The sequence below is a fragment of the Mauremys reevesii genome, linkage group 9 (genome assembly GCF_016161935.1).
Source record: "Mauremys reevesii isolate NIE-2019 linkage group 9, ASM1616193v1, whole genome shotgun sequence".
Lineage (NCBI taxonomy): Eukaryota > Metazoa > Chordata > Testudines > Geoemydidae > Mauremys > Mauremys reevesii.
The window spans coordinates 34540816-34553894 of NC_052631.1; the positions used below are offsets into that span (position 1 = coordinate 34540816).

At 41.4% G+C, this 13079-nt stretch overlaps 1 long non-coding RNA gene across 1 annotated transcript in view; it reads left to right on the forward strand.

Moving 5' to 3' along the window:
- LOC120372353 overlaps positions 1-12587 on the forward strand; it is an 81282-nt gene extending 68695 nt beyond the window's left edge. Inside the window, exons 3-4 of the long non-coding RNA XR_005584920.1 lie at positions 9381-9525; positions 11964-12587. This is a non-coding gene — a long non-coding RNA (uncharacterized LOC120372353). The remainder of the gene's footprint in view (positions 1-9380; positions 9526-11963) is intronic.
- The last annotated feature ends 492 nt before the right edge of the window (positions 12588-13079 follow it).

Here is a 13079-nt window from a genome sequence, read left to right on the forward strand (position 1 = left end):
TTTCCCCCCTGTCTTTTATCTTTTTGTGTCTGTGTCTGCAATTTAGTGCTATTAAAAGTAGTGAGGGAACGGCAGCCCTAGCCAGAAGTGCCAGGTATAATGCAAGGAGCAACAGTCTGAGGTTCCACTCCCATGCCTTTGCCAAAACACCACAGCTCTAGCATTGGGCACCCTTGCTATTCTAAGCCAAGCCCCGGCGCACAAGAATGAACTCTGCCAAACACTGTGCATTGTGGTGGTTTTATGACATACAGAAATTCCATTAGAGATTAATTTTTTAGAATGCCAAACTCAAATCTGACCGGAACCAGGTATAAATTCTAGTTTTCTGAGATGTATGAGTACAACTTCTGCACTTTCTCCATTTGGCTGCCAAAATCAGGTCCATAAGGACACAGGCCAAATTCTATTCTCATTTATGTTGATGCAACATTTCTTGTAGTAAAGTGGTCATCAAGGGGTTACCAGGGTTATTCAGGGTATTATGGGTTGGAGCTGTACTCCATCCCTTCCTTATTTCCTGTTGTGTTAATGTGTATTTTCTCCCACTCTCTATCTAGTTGAATAAAGCATCTTCCCCAGCTGCAGTACTATAAGTTAAGAGCGTTTCTTGTGCTCTGAGCAGTCCCTGTTCAAAACCTCTGATATCAAAGGGGCGACACACCTATGTAATTGATGTCAAGTATCAGAGGGGTAGCCGTGTTAGTCTGGATCTGTAAAAGCAGCAAAGAGTCTTGTGGCACCTTATAGACGAACAGACATTTTGGAGCATGAGCTTTCGTGGGTGAATACCCACTTCGTCGGATGCATGCTATGTAATTGAGAGCAGCATTTTGGCCCATAGTCTTTGTAATGTACATGATATGGACCAACTCTTGTAGTCATCAGGCAAAACTCTGACTGAGTGCAGAATAGACAGAAGAAAAGTTAAGCAGTAAAAGAGAGAGCTCTTCTTTCTAAAATCCTATTGCTTATTTCTCCTCTATATATTAACCAAATAAAACCTACAAATATAAAAGTATTTTGACTCTACGCTTCATTCCAGAAGGGATTTTTTTTTGAATTCCCAAAATATATGTGCAAGAGGTGCCAGTCTGCTAATATTTTCTCTAGCATTGGTTTCAATGTTTTGGTGTCATCTTTACCAATCTGTGCTGCATGTAATATCCATGGAGTAACAGTTTAAACTGAAGCTCCATTATAATGATGGACAGTGAGAAATATTTCAGTTGTCTTGATTTCTTCCATGTCTTGTATCCAATTGTTATGCATAGGTCCTGTCTCAGTTTCTATTTTAATATGATAACTTTAGATCTTATGATCACTGCAATCTTTGTGAACACTTGGCTATTCATTGAAATCTTCTAAATTCCACATATAAAATCATGGAAATGCAAGGCTGAAAGGAACCTGAAGAAGTAATTAAGTCAAGCCCCCTGTGCTGAGGCACAACTGAGGGCAGGTCTTCACTACCTGCCAGATTGGTGGGTAGGGATCGCTCTATCAGGAGTCAATTTATCGCATCTAGTGTAGACGCAATAAAATCGATCCCCGATCGCGCTCCCCGTTGACTCTGGAACTCCAGCTCGCGAGAGGTGGAAGCAAAGTCGACGGGGGAGCAGCAGTGGTCAACTCGCCACCTTCCTCACGGCCAGGTAAGGACCCCCCCCCCCGCCGCCGCTAGAGTAGACCTGGGCTAAATAAACCTAGACTATCCCTGACAGGTTTTTGACAAACCTCTTTTTAAAAACCTCCAATTATGGGGATCCCACAACCTCCCTTGGAAGCCTATTGCAGTATTATCTGCCCTTTATTGTTAGATAGGTTATATATTTGGAAAAACTAAGTTTTGCTTGCTGCAGATTAATCCCATTACTTCTTGTCCTACCTTGGGTGGACACGGAGAACAATTGATGACCGCTATCTTTAGAACAGCCCTTAACATATTTGAAGACTTATCTGGTCTCCCTTCAGTCTTCTTTTCTTAGGACTCAACATGCCTACTTTTTTTAACCTTTCCTCATAAGTCATGTTGTCTAAACCTTTTATAATTTTTCTTGCTCTCCTATGGACTCTTTGCAACTTGTCCCCATCTTTCCTAAAGTATGGTGCTCAGAATTGGACACAATATTCCAGCTGAAGTCAAAGGAATTACTGCAAATTTACAACAATATAATTTACACTCTGAGCTATATTACCTTTATTTTTGCTCATTGATCTTTGTCTGTTTAATTTTTCCACTATCCTAATTTAGGGCATGATCCCACAGCATGCTTAGTGCCCTTAACTCCCGTCAAAATAAATAATTTGTTCATGAACCTGTCAACAACAGGGTCTACTCCCATGTGAGGTACTTCTCTCCAAAAGCGAGAGTAGCCAAGTTGATCTGATTACCTTTGTTTTTAAACATTGCTTATTATGGTACTGTAGTCCCTATATGCATCTGTTCGGAGCCATGTTACAGCGGACTCTATGTGTGTGTGTGCGTAAACATGCGTGCGTAATATATATCTCAAATGGAGTCAGTTTTTGGCCCTCAGGTATTCTCACTCTGGACCAAATTCTGCTCTGCACTACACAAATGTAACTCATCTGAAGTCATTGGATTTACACAGGGATAAGAATCCAGAGCATAATTCATCTCTCCTTACCTCTATCCAGCATACACAGCAATGATTGCCATAAAAGCTGAAGTCTTTTTTTCTCCCGTTTTCAAAATTACACAGTACTGGGCTCTACAGCAAAGCTTGTTGTTTCCAGGGAGGTAATTGATAATCAGATTAAAAGAGCAGCTCTGAACATATAATGGATTCTTTGTTCAAAAGCCATTCAAGGATCACTGCTGCAGACAACACAATTTACAATTTATTCTGGAAGTTTTAGTTTAAATTGTCAGGAGTAGGGTGGTGAAGATCATGTGAGAGTGAAATTTTGGGTACTTTATAAACTAAATATCCTGGAATAAAATGTAAATTGTTTTTTTCTTAAAGTGGTGATCCTTGATTTGCCTTTGAAATAGAGTTCATTTAAATATCATTTACCTAATACTACCTTATTTGAAAAAAACAATGAGGTGTATTAAACTCGGTTACAGAAGAGAGAGAGAGAGAGACAGACAGAGTAAGTGGAAGAGTAAGAGAGAGAACACTACACAGATAACTGCACTATAAGGATATAAACTAGGGCTGTCAATTAATTGCAGTTAACTCACGCGATTAACTCAAAAAAATCAATCACGATTAATCGCACTTATAACAATAGAATACCAATTTTAATTTATTAAATATTTTTGAATGTTTTTCTACATTTTCAATATTGATTTCAATTACAACACAGAATACAAAGTGCACGGTGCTCACTTTATATTGTTTTTTATTACAAATATATGCACTGTGAAAATGATAAACCAAAGAAATAGTATTTTTCAATTCACCTCATACAAGTACTGTAGTGCAATCTCTTTATCGTGAAAGTTCAACTTACAATTGTAGATTCAAAACAAAACAATGTAATGCTTTAGACCATATAGGTCCACTCAGTCCTACTTCTCGTTCAGCCAATTGCTCAGACAAACACATTTGTTTACATTGATGGGAGATACTGCTGCCCACTTCTTATTTACAATGTCACCTGAAAGTGAGAACAGGCATCCAAATGGCACTTTTGTAGCTGGCATTGCAAGGTATTTACATGTCAGATATGCTAAACATTTGTCTGCCCCTTCCATGCTTCGGCCACCATTCCAGAGGACATGCTTCCTTGCTGATGTTGCTTGTTAAAAAAATGATGCATCAATTAAATTTGTGACTGTACTCCTTGGAGGGAGAATTGTATGTCTCCTGCTCTGTTTTACCTGCATTCTGCCATATATTTCATGTTATAGCAGTCTTGGATGATGACCCAGCACATTTGTTTTAAGAACACTTTTACAGCAGATTTGACAAAATGCAAAGAAGGTACCGATGTGAGATTTCTAAAAATAGCTACAGCACTCGACCCAAGGTTTAAGAATCTGAAGTGCTGTCCAAAATCTGAGAGGGACGAGGTGTGGAGCATGCTTTTAGAAGTCTTTTAAAAGAGCAACACTCTGATGCAAAAGCTACAGAACCCGAACCACCAAAAAAGAAAATTAACCCTCTGCTGGTGGCATCTGACTCAGATCATGAAAATGAACACATGCGGCAGTCTGCACTGCTTTGGATCGTTATCAAGCAGAACCCATCAACAGCATGTCTTCTGGAATGGTGGTTGAAGCATGAAGGGACATATGAATCTTTAGCGCATCTGGCACGTAAATATCTTGCAACACCAGCAACAACAGTGCCTGCTCTGTGAACACCTGCTCTCACTTTCAGGTGACATTGTAAACAAGACGGGGGTGGCATTATCTCCTGCAAATTGTAACCAACCTTGTTTGTCTGAGTGATTGGCTGACCAAGAAGAAGGACTGAGTGGGGGGGCTGCTTCCCAGCCTGAAACAAATATTCACCAGCAACTACACACCACACAACAAAAACACTAACCTAGGAACCTATCCCTGCAACAAACCCTATTGCCAATTCTGTCCACATATCTATTTAAGGGACACCATCATAGGACCTAACCACATCAGCCACATCATCAGGGGTTCATTCACTTGCATATCTACCAATGCAAGATATGCCATCATGTGCCAGCAATGCTCCTCTGCCATGTATATTGGCCAAACCAGACAATCTCTATGCAAAAGAATAAATGGACACAAATCAGACGTCAAGAATTATAACATTCAAAAACCAGTTGGGGAACACTTCAACCTCCCTGGACACTCAATGACAGATTTAAAAGTGGCAATTCTTCAACAAAAAAACTTCAAAAACAGACTCCAACGTGAAGCTACAGAACTGGAATTACAGTAACTCCCAGTTAACGTTGTTTTGTTGTTACGTTGCTGATCAATTAGAGAACATGCTCATTTAAAGTTGTGTAATGCTCCCTTCTAAAGTCATTTGGCAGCCGCCTGCTTTGTCTACTGCTTGCAGGAAGAGTAGCCCATTGCAGCTAGCTGGTGGGGGCTTGGAATCAGGGTGGACCAGCAGCCCCTCTATCAGCTCCCCACTCCCCTAACTTCCCTGTGCAGCAGCTGCCCAGCAGGCTCCCAATCAGGGCCGCCCAGAGGGGGGGGGCAAAGGGGGCAATTTGCCCCGGGCCCCGGGCTCCGCAGGGGCCCCCCCAGAGAGAGAGAGGCCTCCCCTCCGCCTCTCTCCCAGCCTCAGCGCATCCATCAAGCGCCCGAGCCGGCCCCCCCCCCCCCCCCCCCCGCGTGGTGAGGGGGCGGGGGGGGGGGGGGGGCCTGGCCCTGGCCCCCGCCCGCCCCGTGGGCGGGGGGGGGGGGCGGGGCAGCTCCTCCGCTGGGCCCCAGCCTCAGCCCCGCCCCCGCCCCCGCTCCTGCTCCCAATTGCAGCTGTCCCTCCCGCCACTGCCATGTGCTGCTCCTGCCCTCTGCCTTGGAGCTGCTCCCCAAGACTCTTGCTTGCTGTGCAGGGGGGAGGGGGCAGGGAGGAAGGGAAGGAAGAGGGGGCTAATGTCAGGGTGTCCCCCTCCCCCCTGCTCCTGCACCCCACTTACCCCATCTTCCATAGGGCAGAGGGGACACACCAGGGCTCAGGACGGAGGGAGCTTGCAGCAGCTGCAGTCTCAGCAAGCTGATCTAATTAACAAGGCAGTGGGCTTAAAGGGGAAATGTGTATATCTCCCTCCATTCCTGCTGCCTTGTAGAGTGAGAGAGTTAACCCTTCAGGGCTCAGCCAATTGCTAGTTCAGCATTTAGCAGTAAGGGAAATATCCCACCCTCTGACTCCTCCACCTCAATCAAGCTTCACAATCATAATCACTGTGTACCAGTATTAAACTATTTGTTTAAAACTTATTGTGTGTGTGTGTGTGTGTGTGTGTGTGTGTATTTTATATATATATAGTCTTTTGTCTGGTGAAAAACATTTCCCTGGAACCTAAACCCCTCATTTACATTAATTCTTATGGGGAAATTGGATTTGCTTAACATTGTTTCGCTTAAAGTCACATTTTTCAAGAACATAACTACAACATTAAGTGAGGAGTTACTGTAATTTGCAAACTAGACACTATCAAATTAGGCCTGAATAAAGACTGAGAGTGGATAGGTCACTACAAGAACTAAAAACTAATTTCTCCATGCTAATTTCCCCCCCAGTTACTCACACCTTCTTGTCAACTGTTTGAAATGGGCCACCCTGATTACCACTATAAAAGTGATTTTTTCCTCCTGTTGATAATAGCCCACTTTAATTGAATTGTCTCATTAGAATTGGTATGGCAACTCCCATCTTTCCATGTACTATGTGTATATATATATCCTTCTACTGTATTTTCTACTCTATGCAGCTGATGAAGTGGGTTTTAGCCTACGAAAGTTTATGCCCAATTAAATTTGTTAGTCTCTAAGGTGCCGCAAGTACTCCTCGTTGTTTTTGCTGATACAGACTAACACGGCTACAACTGAAACCTTACTCACAATGTTCCTTTGTTGTGTTTTATATTGTAACAAATCCCTGATTGCTTAAGAGGTGTTGTTTCCACTAGAGCTTGGTGAAGTGTTGCTATCAAATAATTTATTCCAATAATTTAGCACCCCCATTTTTTATTCTCGCTGTAGTCACAAAAAGACTTTATATTTTACAATTTTTTAAATTAAAATGTATTTTGCAAACAAATTTCAACCAATGGATTGCTCACAAACTATTGAACACAACGGGACTATGCACAATAGCAGACACAACACTCTGTACCATGTTTTTGCAAGATCAGGCTCTGTTCTTGTGTAGGATACAACTGGATGGTTAGCTCTGTATAAAAGAGGCATTACAAAAACAGGCCCAAATTCTTTTACTATTGAAGTAAGTGGCAGTTTTGCCATGTCTACCATGGTAACAGAATCAGGACCATAAATTATATTTCTTTCAAGCATTCATCTCTTTTCAGCTTTCCAGTAAGAAATACAGTGAAGTGTTTACCAGAGAGTTCAGCTGTGGAAAACCATCCTCCTCTTAACCTTGTGAACTCATCATTTGCCTTTCAGGAATGGATTATGATAAATGGCCAGTGAAACACCATGCCATGGACTGAAAATTTCAAAGGTCTGTAAGCGAGGCATCCAGCAGAGCTGCTGAGTAGAGTGGCGTAAGACTTGGCAGGTTCAGTTCCTGTTGGTTTAATCAGCGTCTCTTCGGTGGTTTTTGTTCAGGGCCAGGAGTCTTGTCTCTTCCACTAACTCAGTTAATGTGAAAGACAAAACTTAAAAGGCAATTTTGGAGTTTTAGGGTACATTCTCAATAAAAGCAGCAAAGAATCCTGTGGCACCTTATAGACTAACAGACGTTTTGCAGCATGAGCTTTCATGGGTGAATACCCACTTCTTCGGATGCAAGTAGTGGAAATTTCCAGGGGCAGGTATATATAAGCAAGCAAGAAGCAAGCTAGAGATAACGAGGTTAGATCAATCAGGGAGGATGAGGCCCTGTTCTAGCAGTTGAGGTGTGAAAACCAAGGGAGGAGAAACTGGTTCTGTAATCGGCAAGCCATTCACAGTCTTTGTTTAATCCTGAGCTCATGGTGTCAAATTTGCAGATGAACTGGAGCTCAGCAGTTTCTCCTTGAAGTCTGGTCCTAAAGTTTTTTCGCTGCAGGATGGCCACCTTAAGATCTGCTATTGTGTGGCCAGGGAGGTTGAAGTGTTCTCCTACAGGTTTTTGTATATTGCCATTTCTAATATCTGATTTGTGTCCATTTATCCTTTTCCTTAGAGACTGTCCAGTTTGGCCGATGTACATAGCAGAGGGGCATTGCTGGCATATGATGGCATATATTACATTGGTGGATGTGCAGGTGAATGAACCGGTGATGGTGTGGCTGATCTGGTTAGGTCCTGTGATGGTGTTGCTGGTGTAGATATGTGGGCAGAGTTGGCATCGAGGTTTGTTGCATGGATTGGTTCCTGAGCTAGAGTTACTATGGTGCGGTGTGCAGTTGCTGGTGAGAATATGCTTCAGGTTGGCAGGTTGTCTGTGGGCGAGGACTGGCCTGCCACCCAAGGCCTGTGAAAGTGTGGGATCATTGTCAAGAATGGGTTGTAGATCCCTGATGATGCGTTGGAGGGGTTTTAGCTGGGGACTGTATGTGATGGCCAGTGGAGTCCTGTTGGTTTCTTTCTTGGGTTTGTCTTGCAGTAGGATGCTTCTGGGTACACGTCTGGCTCTGCTGATCTGTTTCCTTATTTCCTTGTGTGGGTACTGTAGTCTTGAGAATGCTTGGTGGAGATTTTCTAGGTGTTGGTCTCTGTCTCCGGGGTTAGAGCAGATACGGTTGTACCTCAGTGCTTGGCTGTAGACAATGGATCTTGTGGTGTGTCCGGGATGGAAGCTGGAGGCATGAAGGTAGGCATAGCGGTCGGTAGGTTTTCGGTATAGGGTGGTGTTAATGTGACCGTCACTTATTTGCACCGTGGTGTCTAGGAAGTGGACCTCCCGTGTAGATTGGTTTTCAACCAAAGAATTTTCCTGTTGAAAAATGGGGTTTTGTCAAAAATGAAATTTTTCATGGGGAAAACTTTTATGATGAATTATAAAAATTCTTCTGCAGGAAATCTTGGATTGAAATGAAAAACATCATTTTGTTTCAAACGGAGCTTTTTGTTCCAGTTTTTAAATCTCTACAACACAAGAAAGCTTTATTTGGTTTCAAATAGGAACATTTCCAGCTGAAGATCTGGCCCATTATAGCCTGCAGATTCTGGATTATATATGTATGAATGAATGAACAGTCAGACTTGAACTCCCTCTCAATATTTAGGTGTCAAAGATCATGCCATATTTCCATGAAGAGGTAATTTTCCTGTATTTACAATAGTCACAGATTTCACCTACAACCTTAATGTCACAATAATGTGGTTGTTCTTAAATACTCAGTTCCTTGACTGTTAAGAATTGTTTGGAATCACTAGCAGTTCAAAGCAACTAAAACAACAATATTTTTAAACTTATGTATCCCATGAGTAAAACAGAGCTATCTTTTCTCTTTTACTAAAACATGCCAGGGGAACTGGTTGGCTCAGGGAATTGTTAATAGGCTATCATCCATCTGAGGGTCACCAGTTTGAATTCAGCCCAGCTTAATAGTGTCTAAAAATTGTACCATCTGAAGGCTTTTTGGTGGCATATGTGAAATAAGTCGGTGGTCTCAGTCATGTTCTTATTGGACAGATGTCCACATTGTAGAAACTACATTCACAATTGGCACCTTGCTGGCACTTTTGTCAGAGGCAAAGGATGAACGGATGGGAGAATAAATCACCTGCTCTCTTCTAGAGGTGGTCCTTCTGGGTGAGCTGTCTGACCTTGGTGAGGCAGTGGTGTGGAACTCCCTTTGCCAACTGCCCACGCTGTACCTGTTCTGTCAACTTCTGTTTCCAAGGCCCTCAATCAAACTGTTGTCACAAGGACTAAAGTCACTGTAAGTAGAAACTCCTCTCTTTTGTGGGAATATTCCAGTTAAAAGAATCCAGAAGGCTGAATAGTTTAAGCAAATTACAACGCTGTTGACAAGGCTACTGATTTTTTCTCTTCCAGATCATGGTTGGTTGGCTCGCCCCCTCTCTCCGAACAACAATATCATGATATAGACATTCCTATCTAGTTAGATTCAGCTCCGTCAATAGCAAAAAAGCAAAGACAGTAGCATCAGCAATTAGACCGCTTTCTGTTTGTCTGTCTGCTGGTATTTTTAGGAAGCTGATGGAATTTGGCTTGTCTCATAATGGCTGACTCTATGCCAAGTGTCAGGTCCCCTGACCAGCATCCCAAGTCACTTCACCAACTGTCACCCTCCCTGGCAGAGAGCTGAATGCACGGGAGTCGGCAACTTGATGAAGAATTAACAGCCTCTGCAAGCATGCTCTAATTAAACAGCTATATAGACAACATCTGTGAAAAATTCATCAATCACAGAATGTTTATTATTGGAATTAAAACACCTCATAACTAATGCATAGATTTACATTGATTATGTAGGAAGGAACAGGCTGTTCCAGTTGACTTGCCTGGGCATCTAGAACATCTCTCTTGCTTGCACTGCAACCCTTCGGCCTCCTGATTGTCAATTAAAGTTAAAGGGCTGGTCAGCTCCTTTGTAGAAAGTTGGGGCCTACATTTGTATTGATGAAGGTTGCAACTCAAACATAAAATGCAAACCTTATAGACAGTATGGTAAAATATATCCCGGAAGTTTCAATAACTGAATGCAATATTTCCATCTTCTGAACAATGGGCCTGATTCTGATTTCACTAACACCAATTCAAATCTGAGGTAACTCAGCTGAAGTCAATGGAGTTCCACTGGGGTAAAACCAGTATGAGGTGAGAAACAGGACTAGAATATCTTTCTTCATTTCAATTTTGCCTGCCTGTAATGCCATCATTGTCATCTAAAAATATTTTTATGGACTTTGAATAGGCTTCTGCTCTCCCCAATATATACTGTAAATGAGCTACGACAGGAAGATAGCTAGACATACAGGGCAAAATTTTCTGAAGTCCATTATGGGTAAATGTACAGAAATGCACACATTTGCATGTGAAGTCAATTCAGTAGTGCATGTAATTGTAACTGCTGTGTATTTGCTGAGTTAAAAGCAACTTGGCCACTGTAGTGCACAATTACAGGGACTTATGCAATGTGAATGCAGAAACAGTTCTGAAAATTACAACCACCAGAATATAGCTGGTTTGGTTTGGCTCATTCAGGATGGATTTTATCCATGTGCATAGGGCCAGCACAAGGCCTATACTCCACCTAGGCTGGCAAAACATGTGGTGCATTGCAGTGTGCCAACCTTCTCCACAGGGCTGAATTTCACCTTTAATTAATTAAACTTCAATTGAAAAAATTATAATACAACATCCCTTTCCTCTGAAGTACTAAACAGAGGGGGAGATAATAGGCAAGGGATTGAATCTAAAGTTCTGAACCTGCAATGAGCTCTTCATAGCCACCTCTGCACCCATGCTGAGGTATTTCCAATGTCAGGGCCAGCTAGCATAAGGCTATATCCTTTCCCTAAGTTATGAGGAGAAAGGTATGCGATATTCATGGATGGCACTAATGGAATTTTTTTAATGTAACAGTAGAAATAGATGTTCTTAAAAGGGGGTTTAGAAGGGAGAAATGATTAAATTTAAATTAATGTGATTTTTTAGATTATTTTGTCTGGGTTTTGGTGAGATCATGTTCTCAAGATGTGATAAAGTGTGATGTTTGTGTTGGGCTGCACTGTGATTTCATTTAATGTGGTCGCCCAGCAGAAATTGCATGTCTGCAGAGGAGGTTTATGAAGTGTCTTTAAAGTCACAAAACTAAAAATGAATAGTAAAAAAGATATGTTGTAGAGATCTGAGTTTTATGTTCCTGCCAGGTGGGCTTGCCAGTCAAGACAGTTCATGGCTCTGTGCTAAACTGTGGTTTTTCTTATTAAATAAACTCTTCAGACAGATTTGAGGATTTCTCATCATGTAGGGATACTTGATGAACTACTTACACTTTCTAAAATATTATTTGTGCAGCTATAGATCTTAATAACCACCCGAGGGTGTGCAATACACAGAGAATTGTTATGGTAAATTTTTCTTTAATACACAAATATCTGAGAGACTGAATTATAAAATGTCTTAGATAAAAGATTTCAGCATAAATATCATGGTCCCCTGACATGGCCAAGGCCTTTTCAATGCAGCTGAGGGATGAAGGATATATAAATCTGACCTAGTGCAGTGGAGAATCTGGGCCTATATCTTACCGAGTGCATGAGGACTGGAAGAGTTTAAAGAATAAGGTTTAAGCAGGTTTATGCATTTCATACAGCAAACTCTAACACATTTTCAACTTTCTTTTGATAGGAATTTTTCTATATAATGAGCATAGCCCAGACCTCTGTGAACCTCCTGTCTGCTGAGGAAATAAAGGGCCCTTTCAATGGAGCCAATAGTTCAGAAGTTCTGCTCAATCAACATTTTTCACCCCTCTCAAAAACTTGATCCTGAACTTACTATTGACTTCAATATGACCAACACTGGGCCCATTTTTTATGCTGGTGAAAAGCTTAATTGGGCTTTTTACTGTACTTTTGGATTCCACTGCCTCTCCTGTGACTCCAGCCATGCTGATGTGGGGTGATATTGAAATGGTCAGAGCATGATCTATATAGCCAGTTCTCCTCCTTCATGGTAGAGGACAAGGTAAGAATAACAAAGGCAGTGATATGCATATTGAGACAAAGTGTAAATGCCTATAAGTTAAGCTTAGTGATCTTAGTGACAAATCCTGCAGGCCAAACTTCCATTTATGTCAATGGGACTTTGGACTGAGTACGGACTGCAGAATCTGGCCCCAGGTCAGAATTTTTTTATTACATATGTTTCACAGTTTCTTAGCTGATTAGTCACTCTGTTTCTTTTCCTAGAGATGCCCATGTTCCTCCTTACTCTTCACTGTACATTAGTTCTGATAACAATAGGATATTTCTTGACCCAGATAAATGTGTGCCTCACTACAGTATTTGCAATATTTCTTACTGTACATACAGTGGGAAGGTTAACTACCACAGGCTTTAAATGTATTATAGAAGTCTCCTGTGTTCATATATTGTAAGGCCCTTCTGCCGGGTACAGCAAGCTTCAACAGAGTTTTCTCATATGATAGCTTTTGATATACAGCAAAGGAGGATGTAATTCACTTTTAGCTATGGAATGGCTGATGGCACAACCTGTAATAAACTAGCTACTGTTTCAAATTGGTCCCAGGATCTGAGGAGATAAGAAAGATATTTAATTCTTTTTGCACACAGAACTTTCTCAGATCAATTAATCCATTCCTTCCCTTTATTCATTTGTTTATTTACTTTATTTCTATTTATTTATTTTACCAAATGTTTGATTCTGTAGGCACCTCAGATTGATGACACTATTTAATCACAAATTTGTATTTGCTTTTTCGAACTGAAAGTACAATATGGT